This window comes from Pyrgilauda ruficollis, unplaced genomic scaffold, assembly GCF_017590135.1.
Source record: "Pyrgilauda ruficollis isolate IOZ18807 unplaced genomic scaffold, ASM1759013v1 scaffold23, whole genome shotgun sequence".
NCBI classification, from domain to species: Eukaryota; Metazoa; Chordata; class Aves; order Passeriformes; family Passeridae; genus Pyrgilauda; species Pyrgilauda ruficollis.
In genome coordinates, this window is record NW_024522539.1 from 1,248,785 (window position 1) to 1,262,737 (window position 13,953).

Below are 13,953 nucleotides of genomic sequence, written 5' to 3' on the forward strand. Positions count from 1 at the left end.
TGACAGATGAAGTCTAGTCCAAGATGAAACAGAAAAGCAGTAGAAGGTCAGGAGTCCAAAGCAGTGTCTCTGTGTCTGTAATGCCTCCAGTGTGGTATTTTGGGGATGGTTGTTTTGACTCTTAGAAAAGCATTCACATTTTCTCAAATGCTAATTGCTTACACCATAACTTCACTTGAACATAAATACATGGTGAGAGCTATGTAGTGTTTGTCCTTAGGAGGGGAAAAAAACACTAGGAAAGAGCCAAGGCAGTATGCCACTGTATGTTCCTGTTTATTCTACTTCTTATTTTTCACATGTTTTATAAAATGTGTATCTCCAATGACTAATACTTCTAAGTAACCAATTGTGCCAGTAAATGGAAGCACCATCTGTAAGAAGCTGATTTGCAGAAGCCAAGTTCTCAAACAGCTGAGGAGGAGGAGGTGTTATAACTTAGTGAGAGACGACCAAAGTGTAGACTTGGGTTTGGGAGTCAGGATGATTTCAGATGTATTATGTAAGCAGGATGTGAGAGGAAAAGGGAAATGGAGAGCAAAATGATGGAGCTCTTGTTCAGCAGGAGCAAAGATGAAGTAACCCATGCTGATAGAAAGGGTAAGAAAAACACAACATTTGGGAAAAAAACCCATTTAGTTGAGTTTGAAATGTAGCAGATGCTGATTGCTGACACAGTGAGGAACACAGACCAGTGTGCTTACTCAGTGACATTCAATGACTGTAATAAAACAAAGGTTAATTAAATAGAAGTAGCTGAGATCACTGCTCCCATTTGTGCACTGTTTCACAGAGGAAAATGGAAGACCTTTGGGCCAAGTTCATGCTACTGTTGAGTAGCTGCATGTGTATTTGTAACATCCTAGTCTGAACAGTTTTATCGTTCTTGAGTTTCCCCACTTCCTTCCTCTCTTGAGGAAGAAACCTCACATGATTGCAAAAGGCCAAGCTGGAGTCACTAGAGCCCAAGAGAACTCTTGACACTTTATCTGACAGCTGAATTTGTCCCTGTGAGATCAGAGATGAACTTTCATGCTCTGGTATTTCATGCTGATCTGCTAATTGTCTTTACACAGGGCAAGAAGTTAGTGCAGGGACAGCCAAAACCAGTAAGACAATATGTTCACGTTTAATTGTTTTAAAATACAAGTTGCAAAAATGTTGGTGTATCAACATTAGAAGATCTTACCAAACGTTGAAGAATAAAGATTATGTGCAGTCTGCTTGCAGAACTACGGGACGTACATTGCTTCGTGCAGCTTAACTTCATAAAGTGCTTTGTAAAGAAAAATATCATGGTAGAATGTATTCCTCACTTTGTGCAATGCCCCTGTGGGTGACACCAGCGAGTGCTAGAGGAGCTTTTATTTTCACATGGGCAATAGAAGTCTTTAAGTTGTGCCTGCTTGGGATGGGAAGTGGGAGCCTCTTGGGAGCTCTCCCTGCCTGGAGAAGCCTGTCAGGAGATGCAGGACAGATTTCAGAGTTACCTTTCAACAGAAGTGTTTGGGGGGAGAAATTTGAGGCCACTGGAGAATACCAGCAATTGGCTCAAGTTTCCCAAGCCTGACTCATCTGACAAATGCCACAGACAAGAGGCAGAAAATAAATCTGGGATCCACACAGTCATGGAATCAATAGAAATTGTATCTTTCCATTTGAAAAAGGCCTTTTATATATATATATATATATTTTTTTTTTTTTTTCCTCTGAGTACTCTGTGACTGAGGTAGAGGATGCAGGATTTTATTATTATCTTATAGCATATTTTTGAAGTTGGTTTTCCCATTCTTAAAGCAATTGTGGAGCAATTGGCAATTCAGCATCTCCTTCTAACTCATCCTAAACTGGATAAATGCTCCCTTCTCTTGGAGATTCCTTCTCCTGGATCGCTGGCTCAGTAAAAGCTAAGTATTGTAAAAATTGCACCCCATCTAGAAAGGTCTCAGGATTAATATGCCATTCCTTGCACTCATTAAAAAGAAAGATATCAGATGATCTTAACAATGTCTGTTTTATGTAATCCCGTGTCCACTGGCATTAATTATGTCACCCTCCTTTAATTATTTTTGTCAGATCTCATGTTAATTAGACTCTGTTATTTTGCTTAGGATTGCACTTTGACTGATGATTATCTCATTTATCCTTTAAAATCATTTATACAGCGTTACAAAGAGAATGCTAATGTTCTTCTCATTTTAGCGAAAAGAAAACCATTTTTTATTCGTTGCGTTTTTTGGGCTTCCCAATATTCTCCCTGGATTCCGTTCGTCCAATCCCCCCGTAGTCCTTTGCGTTCGCAGTGCCGGACACTCCCGCTGGGGGACGCTCTGTAATCGATTTTGGGCTGAAATCGGAACTTTCGCTTCCCTGCCCGTGTCTAATGGGCTAAAATTCCACCTTTCAGCTTCCGTGAACAAACTGCTTGGAGTTGTTTATAGCATAAAGAGACAATTTTCTCCGCGAAATAAACTAGAAAGCCATGCTGCTCTATAATAAAATAAAAAAAAAAAAGGCCTGCAGATCTCTTCAAGCATGTCAAGAATATGAAACTACACGATGTTTACAATTATTGGAAGCATAAAAGCAATTTATCACAATACCTGATATTTACTATAGCATGCATTTGATCTTCTTTCCCCCACGCTTTTCTTCCGTGGATGCAGTTCAAAAGTTTACAGCACAGGAGTGTACTCTTGTAGTTTCACTTATTTTCTGTACCTTGGCTTAGTTTATCCCAGGGTTTCCCAGTGGATTTACTGATGAGAGATCCTAAGTATTATTTAAAGGGAAAAAAGGCTTTATGCTGAGATGATTACAGTGTTTGTTTCAGAGAGCTTTAGGTTGTTTGCAGCTGATAATAACTTGGTGTAGTCTGAAGTTTCTGCTTTCATAAAATATGCTTATATCTGCTATGCTAGAAATTATGAAAACAATTTGGATCAAAGGAGAAGGCCACCATATCAATCATCTGTCATCAAAATGCATTTGATTCGGTGGGATCCTTGCACTGAGATGATGCTCAGGGTTGTGTCAGCCCCCAGAGCAGCTCCTGCAGGGTTCAGAGGGTAATGGTGGTCAGAGATGGAAAGACCCAAGAGGTCAGACTTTCCACCACTTCCAAATTGGGACTGCTCCCTCTGGTACATCTCGCTCAAGTCTGGGGTCAGTGCTGCACAATATCATGCTCTAAGGTTTATTTATTTATATACCCCAGTAAATAGAAAACACAATAGCAAGGGTGACTTTTTACCTCCCCCGCTTTCAAAATAACAATAAGTTTCTAGGTGAAGCTGATTAATTCCCTCTTAGGCTCCTATCAGCAGAAATTAAATGGGGTTGACTCATGGGGAACTCTGCAGTTGTGATTTGCTCTACAAATGAGATATAAGAGGTTTTCCTTGAGAGCTCAATGATGTATAAAAGGAAACTAAAGGAAAATGTATTACACTGCATTTCTGGGCTGCAGCTGTGCATCTTAGGTGCCTTAAATTCTTCTTACTAAAAGCCCTTGAGCAAAGATTTTATGCCCATAACTGCTCTATCCTCTGGCAAATCATATTGCCTGGCAGGGCTGTGTAAATAACAGGTTACTCTTAAAAAAATTACAGAGGAAAGAATACAAGATTTCAGGATTTTTTTTTTTTTCATAATTATTATCAAGAACTAAGTCTCAGTCAGCAAATAATTCAGGAATACCTAGTTGTACATAATAATCCTTTAACCTGTGCTGCCCTGTTCTGTATGTAGTGACATTATTTGGGTTTCCTTGATGTCCCTGTGTGATAACTGACCAACAGTGAATATTTTTAATTGAATGTAAAAGTCATAAAATGACATATGTACTACTAACCACTTATTGTGCAATTGGAGGTTTTCATTTGGCAAATGTTCAAGCTTAAAATGTGTTTTTCATGATTATTCCCCTTATTAAAGCTCATTTGCTATTCATGGAAAGTGAGCACAAAAGAGATGTGAACAGTCAAAGAAACTCATTTAAAAATTCAAATGAATATCCAAGGGAAATGGATTTCAGTGTTTGCCCAACTCTACTGGGACACTCAGCTGCTGAACGTCTTCTTAATGGGTGCCTTTGTCATTGTCCTCAAGGCTTCCATCACAAATGCTCGATGGTTCCTTACCACTTCATATTGCAGTCATTATGCAAAATGCATTCTTGATATGGTTAAAGTGCTTCATTAGAGAGAGGCAAGGTGAGAGTGTGTTCACCACCTGCCTGCTGCTTTCACAAATGAGGCAAAAAATAATTTGTTGTGATACTGACTACCGAGTTTAGTGTAGAGTCAAAGGAACTCGGGTGTTTGGCCCTTGCTAAGAGCTGAGACATCCAATGGCCTTGCTCATCCCGGCCTCAGGGACTCCAGTTATCCCTCTCTGTGTCTTAGTGATGGGAAGGATCTGATCATCAGCTGTGGGAACAAAAAACAGTAACTGATGTTTATTTTCTACTTAGGCCGAGCTCCTGCATGCTAAATTACACTTTATTCTTCACTTGCTTTCCTGGCAGCAGGATCTGCATGCAAGGCTCCTTCCTCTCCACTGCTTTCACCCACAAGTCTAATTGAAGTAAGCCAGGTGGTCAAGACCTGTCCTCTAGGTCTGAAAACACTGGGCAGAGCCACCAAAGTGCTGCTTGTTACCACCTCACTTAATGGTGTAGTTCCTTATTCTGCTGAAAATACAAAGTGATGTGAGCAACCACATAGCTTCTAGGGATAGATAACTGAAAAAGCATGTTGCATCATTCAGCCTGAGACTTTGGAGGTGCATTTACTCATGCAAGCTGAGGTCAAAGGCTGATGCTTTTCAGAAAAGTCTTGCTTCTTAGCCAAATTTTTAACTGCTTCAATTAAAGGAGATCAGATTCTTTTCCTGGGGTCATGTGGCAACTCAGTGGCTCAGCCAGGGTTTGAGCCAAAGATCCATTCTCTTGGTTCATCACCCTTGAATATACATAGGAAAATTTAATTCTGCTTTATGAAGATATTAGGCAGATTGTATACATTTTTATATTTCTGGATTGTATACAATATATATTTCTGAAAGAGACTGAGCTGCCATTATAATGAGGAAATAGTCTAATGGGTAATAAAATTTAAGAAAAACAAGATACGAAAATGTTTCCAGAGGAAGAAATTGGACCTTGAACTAGTAGTTTGTGGCAGCTGATAAGATGTGGAACTTTCTGAGGATGTGAAGGACATTAGAATTCCAATCAAATACCAAAATGCTCATTTAACTTAGTGAAAGACTGCCTGAGTTTTTTACACTGATGCTTATTTTAGGTATTTTTCTACTCTTTCCCCAGCTGCACATTGCAGAATGCAGGGTGTGGAGGGAGTGCACAGCACCAGTGTGAGCAGGTGCTCCCATGATGGATGAGCTGGTGCAGCTGCAGGTAAGGGAAAGGTTTTCTGCTGGTGCAACAGGAAAGCCAAAGAGCAGCCCCAGCTGTGGGACAGAACTGTTCTGGACTTACAGTCAGGTGCCAGCAATGCTCTTACAGATATAGCAGCCCATGCCTTCAGAAGCGTGGAAGAAGAGGAGGGGCAGTCTCAGAGTCTCAGATTATTTCTGTCTAATAATTTTGCTTAAAATTGAGTTCACCATGTTATTTTCCAGCTTATCTCACCACCTTTTTTTTTTTTTTTCTTTTTTTTTTTTCCCCCTTCTAGTTTTTTTTTTTTTTTTTTTTTTTTTTTTTTTTTTTTTTTTTTCCCTTCTAGAATGGCCCATCCCTTCACCAAGTTCCATTTTTGGAATTTAATATCTCCTGTTGATGATTTCTGTTCCTTATCTACTCTTGATCCATTTCTGCTCCTCTTTTAGATTTTGTCTCCTTCAGTCTCCAACTAATGTCTCCCCATATGTCAGATTAAAAAAAAAAAATTTACAAGATGCTGGGCTGTGAAAGGAACTAGGGAATGTTTATGTGGTTGCAGCAGGCTGACCATTAAAGTGACTTTATTTCTACAGCATTTCAGATGCTGGGCTTGACAGTTTCATTTCCGAAACTATTTATACTCACAAAAATCCATAACAGCATTTCCATTATTTCCTTATATGATTTTTTGCCTATATTTTATCAAGTCATCTTCTTCTATTCAGGCCTGATTTCAGACAATAGGAATACAAAGTGGAAAAATCCTTTCTAAAAGAGACTGTAGCTTTTTATCTATTAAAGCATCTTTCTGTGTCCCAACACATTTTTATCTCAGCCTACTTTTCAGCTTCTCCTGTTGATTTGATCCAATGGAATGACATGCAGGGGAGACTTAGATGAAAGTTACACCTGGAAAGGGTGTGTGCTCAGAGCTGAGGAGCCTTGCTGAAGCTGCCCTCCTCATTATCCAGCAAAGTCCTCTTGCAGCTCTGGATCCTGATTGCAGACCATGCTATATTAAAGCAAAGGCCAGCTACCGCTGTTGCCTCCCACTGAAAACACAGAAGGAGTAGGTATTTTACTATGCTATCACCACTGGACATCACAACAGGCTGGGATGGATAAAAATGATAGATTTTACATTTTTGCTTTGCTAAATATCATGCTGTCCAAGCCTTTATATATGTGATGTTCTATTTTTTCATCATTGCAAGGAAAAAAACAACCAAACCATAATTTGTGATTTTGAAAAGGAAACTACAGCTAGCATTAAACATTCTTGAGCAACATCTGTGTATTAAATTCTGGCACAGTTTGCATAAAGAGACTGTGTGGCAATTTGTAAGAACACGTGAAATAAACATGTTAAGAGTAGTCAGGTGTAGCTTGTTCCTTGCTGCAGTAGTAAAATCAGTGATTCCCAGGCTCTCTCATCTGGCAAACCCTTGCCAACCCTCAGGACTCCTGCACAGACCCCCAGAGGCCCTCAATGTCAGTGGCTGTTGCAAGCAGAATAAAGACAACACTCATGATTTCACAAATAAAGTTTGGAAACAACCAGACATAATGATGGCTTTGGCTCCCTGCAGCTCTGCACTCCTGAGGCTCTGGGCTGTTGCTGTGACTCCAGGGAATGGTAGGGTAAGCTTGTGATGGAATATGATGATCACAGCACTGAGCTACTGAGCCCCTTTTTCTTGCCTTGGAGAGTCACTGGCCCAGGAAGGTCAGCAGGTTGTTTGCTTCCTGCTGAGCTAATTGGCAGGGTGACAGCCACTGCCTGCCAAACACATGCATTTGTTTAATCTCTGCTGGCTGGGGATAAAAACCACCAATAGACAAAAGAGGCCTTCTTTAAAATAGCTGATTTAGAGCTGGCTGAAGATGGGTTCTCCCCTTAAACCCCCAGTGTCAGTAGTACCTGCTCTGGATGTGCACAAATAACACACACCCAAGCTCATTTTGGATCCCTTTTTCCCTTGGCAGTGCAGCAGGGGAGGGGAACTATTGATCTTGATACAATATGAAAAGTTACCAGGATCAGGTAGATTTGGCATCTGTAGTTCTGTATTGAAAAGCTGATGCCTCTCATAAGTGCAAGATTGAACGGATTGTAGGAGAGATGAGGAGCTTCCTGAGCTGATTTAAGATGCACGAAGCTGCTGTATAAAGGACATGTGCAAGGCCCAAGGGAGTCAGTGCAAAGAATCTTGTTAATGTTTATGGGCTTTTGATCAAGTCCTAAAGACAGACTCAAGAGCTGAGATGTTTTGACTTTGAAACAAAGGCCCTGGTGCAATTATATAATTTCTATTATTCTCTTTAAACTGGTGTGTGTTATTCATCATTCTGATCAGAAGATGCTTTGTATCTCTGTCCTATTTCTGGTTTGATGACTGTGATAAACTTGGTAACCTTTTGCAGGCTGTGAAGTACACTTCCTTCAGATCCTCTGTTTGGCATGTGAAAGTGCTTTTTAAATTTTAAAGGACAAAATTTATGTTTGTTTTTGCCAATTAGGGATTACCAGGGGCTAATCATATTCTAAAACGATAGGAATGATTGTGATAAACTTAGTGACCCTTTTCAGCCTGAAAGCTGTACACTCCTTCATTTAGATTGTCAAAGTGCTTTTTAAGATTTAAAGGGCAAAATTTATGAGGTTTTTTTTTTTTTATTTCACCAGTTTGAGATTTATTAGGGTCTAGTGGTATTCTAAAAATACAATTTCTAGTACAGCTTCATCTTTGCCTCTTTCAGAGATTTGCATCCTCTCCATTTGTATGGAATGTACCTGTTGCTGCCATCTCCCTGTAACAGAGGGCTATCTCTTTGGTATCCTCAGGATTTGCAGGTTTTAATTAGAATGGATTTATGCTGATTAGAGTTGATGGGATTGAAATGCCATGTAGTTATTAATTTCCTAGTTTTAATTTTGCTACTTAGTCATACGTTACCAAAAATATCTTGGAAATGTGTTTTTTTTCCCTTGTAAAGTGGCAAACCAGAGAAATAAATGCATCTCGGCAGGCTGTCATTTTGAGTACAACTCCTGCTAGATCCTGACTTAGAATTCTGTGAATGACTATGGAGCTGGATGAAAATGAAAAGAAATACCTGCAGCCAAGTTTTCTTAGATTTTCTTTGAAAACAGGAATGAACTTTCAGGAATGTCTGCTAGGATTTGCTTGGTTTCTTTTTTACATGTAAACGTCAATGAACATAATTCCTTGAAATTCCAAAATTTCAAAATGTCCGTTTTAATTTTCATCTCTGTAGCATATGCAAGATAAACAGTTTCTGTGCAGAAGTCAATATTATCCAGCACATGGAATGCTGTTTCCACGTTTGCAGGGAGGAAAGCAAGGCATGAAATAATGTGTGGTCCAGTCCAAGGGTCATTGCAATCAGTCTAAGGTGCATCCTCAGATCTCACTGCAACAGGATAAGGTGTTGTGCTGGTGAACTGGCTTTGCAGGCTGCTCATCTCTGCAGTGATGAATAAAAGCAGTAACAAAATTTCCAGAGCAGATAAAAATTCAAATGATCCTCTTTCCTAAAGTCTCATGCTGAGCCCATTGCAGATGAAGAGAGGAGACCACAGCACTGAGATATACAAGTGGCAGCATTTTGGACTGGGAATGAGGACTAGGACTGTGGCTTTTGCAGAGAAGGGTTTCAGTGCAGAGAATGTTTATATTCAGTGCTGGCATTCAACTAGTTCCTAAAACTTCAGGGTAAAAATTTCTGCAGAAATCGATCCTAAAGATAAATTCACAGCTTCTTTCAGCTTCTCTCTTCTTTCTGTAATCAAACCCATTCCTCACTGAGTATAAGAGCAGTGAACTCAAAATTTCTTTTGATAAAAGCAGAGCTGAGCAGCATCGTTCCACAATGTGTCCAAATAATGCCAATTGCTGTAACACTACATTTCCTGCAGATTTAAGTTCTCTCCTTAATATTCTATCTGGAGACAGCTGTTTGAAGAAAACAGCTAAGTTTGATCATAAATTTGCCCCAGCATATTTAGAAGTATTTGTAAATAAGATCTGAATGAATCTATCTTATGGACTTCTTTCAGAATACCAAGCACCAACTTTGGTCTGCCTCAGTCCATATTTTAACTCTATTTCTGGTTTGCTATCACTTGGAAGTTTGGTCAGCTTGCTCCAAATGAGAATTTTCCGAGGGAGAGCAGCTTTTGGGTTCTGTTGTGAAGGAGCAGAACTTTGGGAAACCTCAATGCATTGCTGTAGGCAGATGGAGAGAATCAGGATTCTTCTTTAGCTCCTGGGTCTATGCCCCTTTTTTGGTCTGTGCTTGCTCAGGGCTGTTCCAGCCTTTGGGTTTAGGTGGAGGTGAAAGAGAAATTCAAAGAGATACAAACTCAGGAAATGGGGAATACTCAAATAATTGACTCAATCACAAATGCAGCTGATAATGTTCAACCTGTAAATGCCTGTTTGGTGTTGGAAAGTTGGGAATAGCCTTGATTCCACCCCAGGCAGTACCAGGAGGGATGTCCTGTAGACACACAGGAACATGGCAGGTAAATTGTCCTTTCAGAACCAGAGGTGAAGATGTGCTTGGAAGCTATTTGTTTCTTGCTTCAGTTGCAGTGTGAATTTTCTCGATACAAGAAAAAAATCTCATCTTGCAGTTATCCACATAGGAATTTGCACTAAAAAGCCAACACTTGCAGTGTGACCTATATGACATTGCTGTTAATTATGTATTATATATGCTGCTTTTCCTGTTTTTTCACTGGGAGGGGCCTCTTGGCTTCTCAGTTCATACGCATTACTCTCATTAACATTAATAAGAATGTAGGTGTTGCAGAGTGATTGTCAATCTATTTTGATATCATTCCCCAATACTTACCAGGGTCATGTGCTCCAAATAAAGGCAGAATGTCATTCTGGATACCAGCGTGTCCTTGGGATCCTGTTTCCTACAGAATTACCCCCTGAAGCTCCTGGAGCCGTCAGGATTCCATGGAGCTCTCTTACATGCTCAGGCCATTCTGATCCACCCAAAGAGCTGATGTGTTCATGCAACAAAGCTGTCACAGCCATCCTGCAGCACAGAGTTCCACTCATCCCTCTTGTGGGAGGCTGGTCTCTTATCCAGTTTCCTTTAAAATAAAAGGAGTAATAGCTGTGTGCAACTGAATTTCTCTGTTGTTTTTGTTAGTGAATCAAATTCCACCCTGAAATAACCAGCTACAGTTCAGCTGAATGAAGGCTATGGCTTCATTTGCATCATTGCATAATTATTTACTTCAGCCTTACCAAATCCTTTGTTTATTTTAAAATTTACATAATACTAAGCAGAAAATAATGTCATGCCCTGGAGCAGTGCAGATTAAGAGAAATAGCAGCCACTAAGAACGATGGTCATACACACAGGATTAAGAGCAGAATTTGACTTCCTATAGGTCAAGATTTATACAAACCACTTGGTCACTGGCCAGTTCTTAACTCATTTTGAGTGTCCTTTTTATTAGGATTGGAGAGCAGACTTAAAAGCTGTGTTAATGAAAAAAACAATTGACATGATTGAACCAGGCCCTAAATGCTTAGTGTCTGTTGGAATTAGATGAACAATTCCTGTGTATTTTGCTACTGTAATGCAGCATTAATGTTTTCTGATCATGTTTTCATTACTTGTTCTTTGAGAGCACTGAAACAATTTGAGTGGATCTTTGTATTTGTAATGGGTCCATCATGTGGGAAAAGATAAATGAACGTGATTCTTGCTGTCCTTATTTGGAGAGATCAGGGATGGATTGGGAAAGTCAAACAAAACCTGTGCAGAACTGGCTCTAGTTCAGACTGTATTTTCTACACTGCCTACAACTAATATGTTTGTATTTGATTTGGACACTTTGTATTGGTAGAAGGAAGTCAGGCATAAATGAGGCCAACACTATTATTCAGTGTTATTAATGATGTTGTCTACTCTTAGTTCCTCAAAAACTAGAAAACTAATAAATTTTACATATTGGAAAAAAATCACAGATAAATCAAACAAATACATAAATTCTTTAAAGTATTTAATATGTGTTAAGAGGACAGGATGATGAATTCAATATTGAAAACCAATATCAAGTTTACAATTATGTACCATTTATCATCACTGATTGCACAGACAGAGTATTATTGTGGGGAACAGAATGATGCATAAACTAAAACCCTGATTGGTTTTCTAAAAAAAAAGCAAGTTAAAATTCATGTTATGTCTGAAAAGCTTTGTTTTTCTTTTTCAGGCATTATTTTCAATAGTAATTGTTCATTCAGACACAAATGATGCATATTTAATTTCTTGGGCTTTGATATTAACAGTATAATAATTTTCCAGTGTTGATAACTTGTGCTTTTACAAACACTAGCAGGATTCAGTTTGCTGTTGTTTTCTGAGGCCCAGTTTCCCCTTTAAGCAAAAAGAACATATGGAAAATGAAAAAGTGGAGAGGAACTAGTTTTGAATTGGACATGTAGAAGCAAGCAAATGAAAGCAACCAAATTCTCTTGAAAGGTGAATGGACTTTGAAGAGAAAACGTGTACAAGTGGCTGGTTTTACTCAGCAGATCTTTTCAAAGGGTAAAATTCTGCCTCCCCAAAAGTCAACAGCAGAGCTCGCAGTGACTTCAGTGTTTTCAAACTCCTGTTGTCTGGATGAAGGACACACCTGCTCACCTTTATGAAAGAGCTGCTCTTCTTTAAACTCCTGTCACCCCAGCTGAGCTCTGGGAGAGGGAAAATGAATTCTTCTCTGGCTCACACTTTATCAGCAGAATTATTAAGCAGTTTTCTGTGCAGAGTCACTCTAGTAATACACTCCTGCTTTTTTTTCTCCCCTTTTTTTCCAAATTCTTTTCTCATTTTCATGTTGGTGCTCAGGTTTCTTGGGGATAACCAGATATCATTTCACCAAACTGAAGCTGTGCACTCATAACTGAGAGTTATTTTGTCCTTCAGAATCTCAACAACTCAATCTGATTTATGAAAGAATCTGGCTAAGCTTGAAGATTCAGTTGGAGTTTACAGAGTTATAACTCTAGTCTAGACTCATTGAGTCAACAATAATAACAAAGAAGCCAAACTGTCTTTTTATATATCTTTTTTGTAAACTACACATTTTAAAAACAGAAGCACTGGACTAGAACCAGTGTGCTGCAATCTAGTGCTGTTTGTAGTGAATGTCTTTTAGAAGGGGGTTGCATTTAAATAGACACCAAGAAGAAATGAGTATTCCAGTAGTCACCCTGAAATGGAGAAGCATCCATAGCCACATCCATTGGCATTTACTGACATCTACACCCCTGCAAGCAGACAGCCATAGTGCAGAGAATGCCAGAACTTTCCATGGGAAATGACTGAGCTGCATGGGATTTTATATGAGCAAGAAGAGTGGGGCTGAATGCTTTGCTTCAAATAGCTGTCAAAAGTCATACAGCAGAATGTAATATCTTGGGTTTCATTAGTGTCCAGAGAACTCATAGTTTGACAGGCCACTTCTTTGGAAAGTTTTACAGAGAACACCGAAAGACAAAGAAAAAAAAATTGTCGCAGCAGGCTTGCCTAATTCATTTTAAGCAGTCTGGTTTAGCCTCTGTGCATTTCTTACCATTTAAAAAGGAAAATCAGGAATGCTAAATAGTTCCCCAAATGGAAACTGGTGACAAAACTGAGTTCTAAACAATGCATCAGTATAGAGCAACTGGTGGTTTTTAATATTCTTAGACAAACAACAAAACCTAATTATCTTTATTTATTCAATAAATCAAGTTCAAATTTGATCTATTGAATTGTATTAATATTGAAAACAATTTAATAAATTAACACGATTGCTAATTTATTATTGATATTCATCATCAGGAATTTGGTTAAAAATAATTTAAAACAGGTGGAGAAAGATAGTGAGGAATTCACCTCAGGTACCAGTACTGCTGCAGAACCTGCTTAGGTTGCCTTAGCCATGGGTAATGAAGAAAAATAGCTTGTGGAGCCAGGGAGGGAGCAGAACTGGGCCTGGAAAAGAGGTAGGGAAGAAGGAATCTCTCCAGCAGCTGCTCCAGCACCCAGGGATTCTCCACTGCTCCATGCTGCTGGCTCAGGGGGCTGCTGCAAGGTCTCAGGAATGCTGCAAACCAGCACAGCCAGGCAAGGCAAGGCTGGGAACCTGGGGGCACGAAGGCAGTGCTGGAGTGAAGGAGTTTTTTGGGAGGCTGGGAGGTTGCAGGGAGTCCCTTACGGAGCCAATGTACCAATCCTGGCCCAAACTATGTCCTTTTTGAAACACTGCCATCACCTGCAGTCATGCACTGGCACGTGACCAAGAAACACACAGTGCAGGACAAAGGATTTTGGCAGCCTCATATGGACATAAAATACTGTACAATGTGGGGATTCATTGTGTGGCTACAGGGACAAAAAAGTTCTATTAATCATTTTGTTCTTTTATCAAAAAGATACTTGGTCTTGTGTTTCTTGCATACTGAGATGTTAGAAAAGCAGGATCACAGCCAACATTGTTATTCTAATTA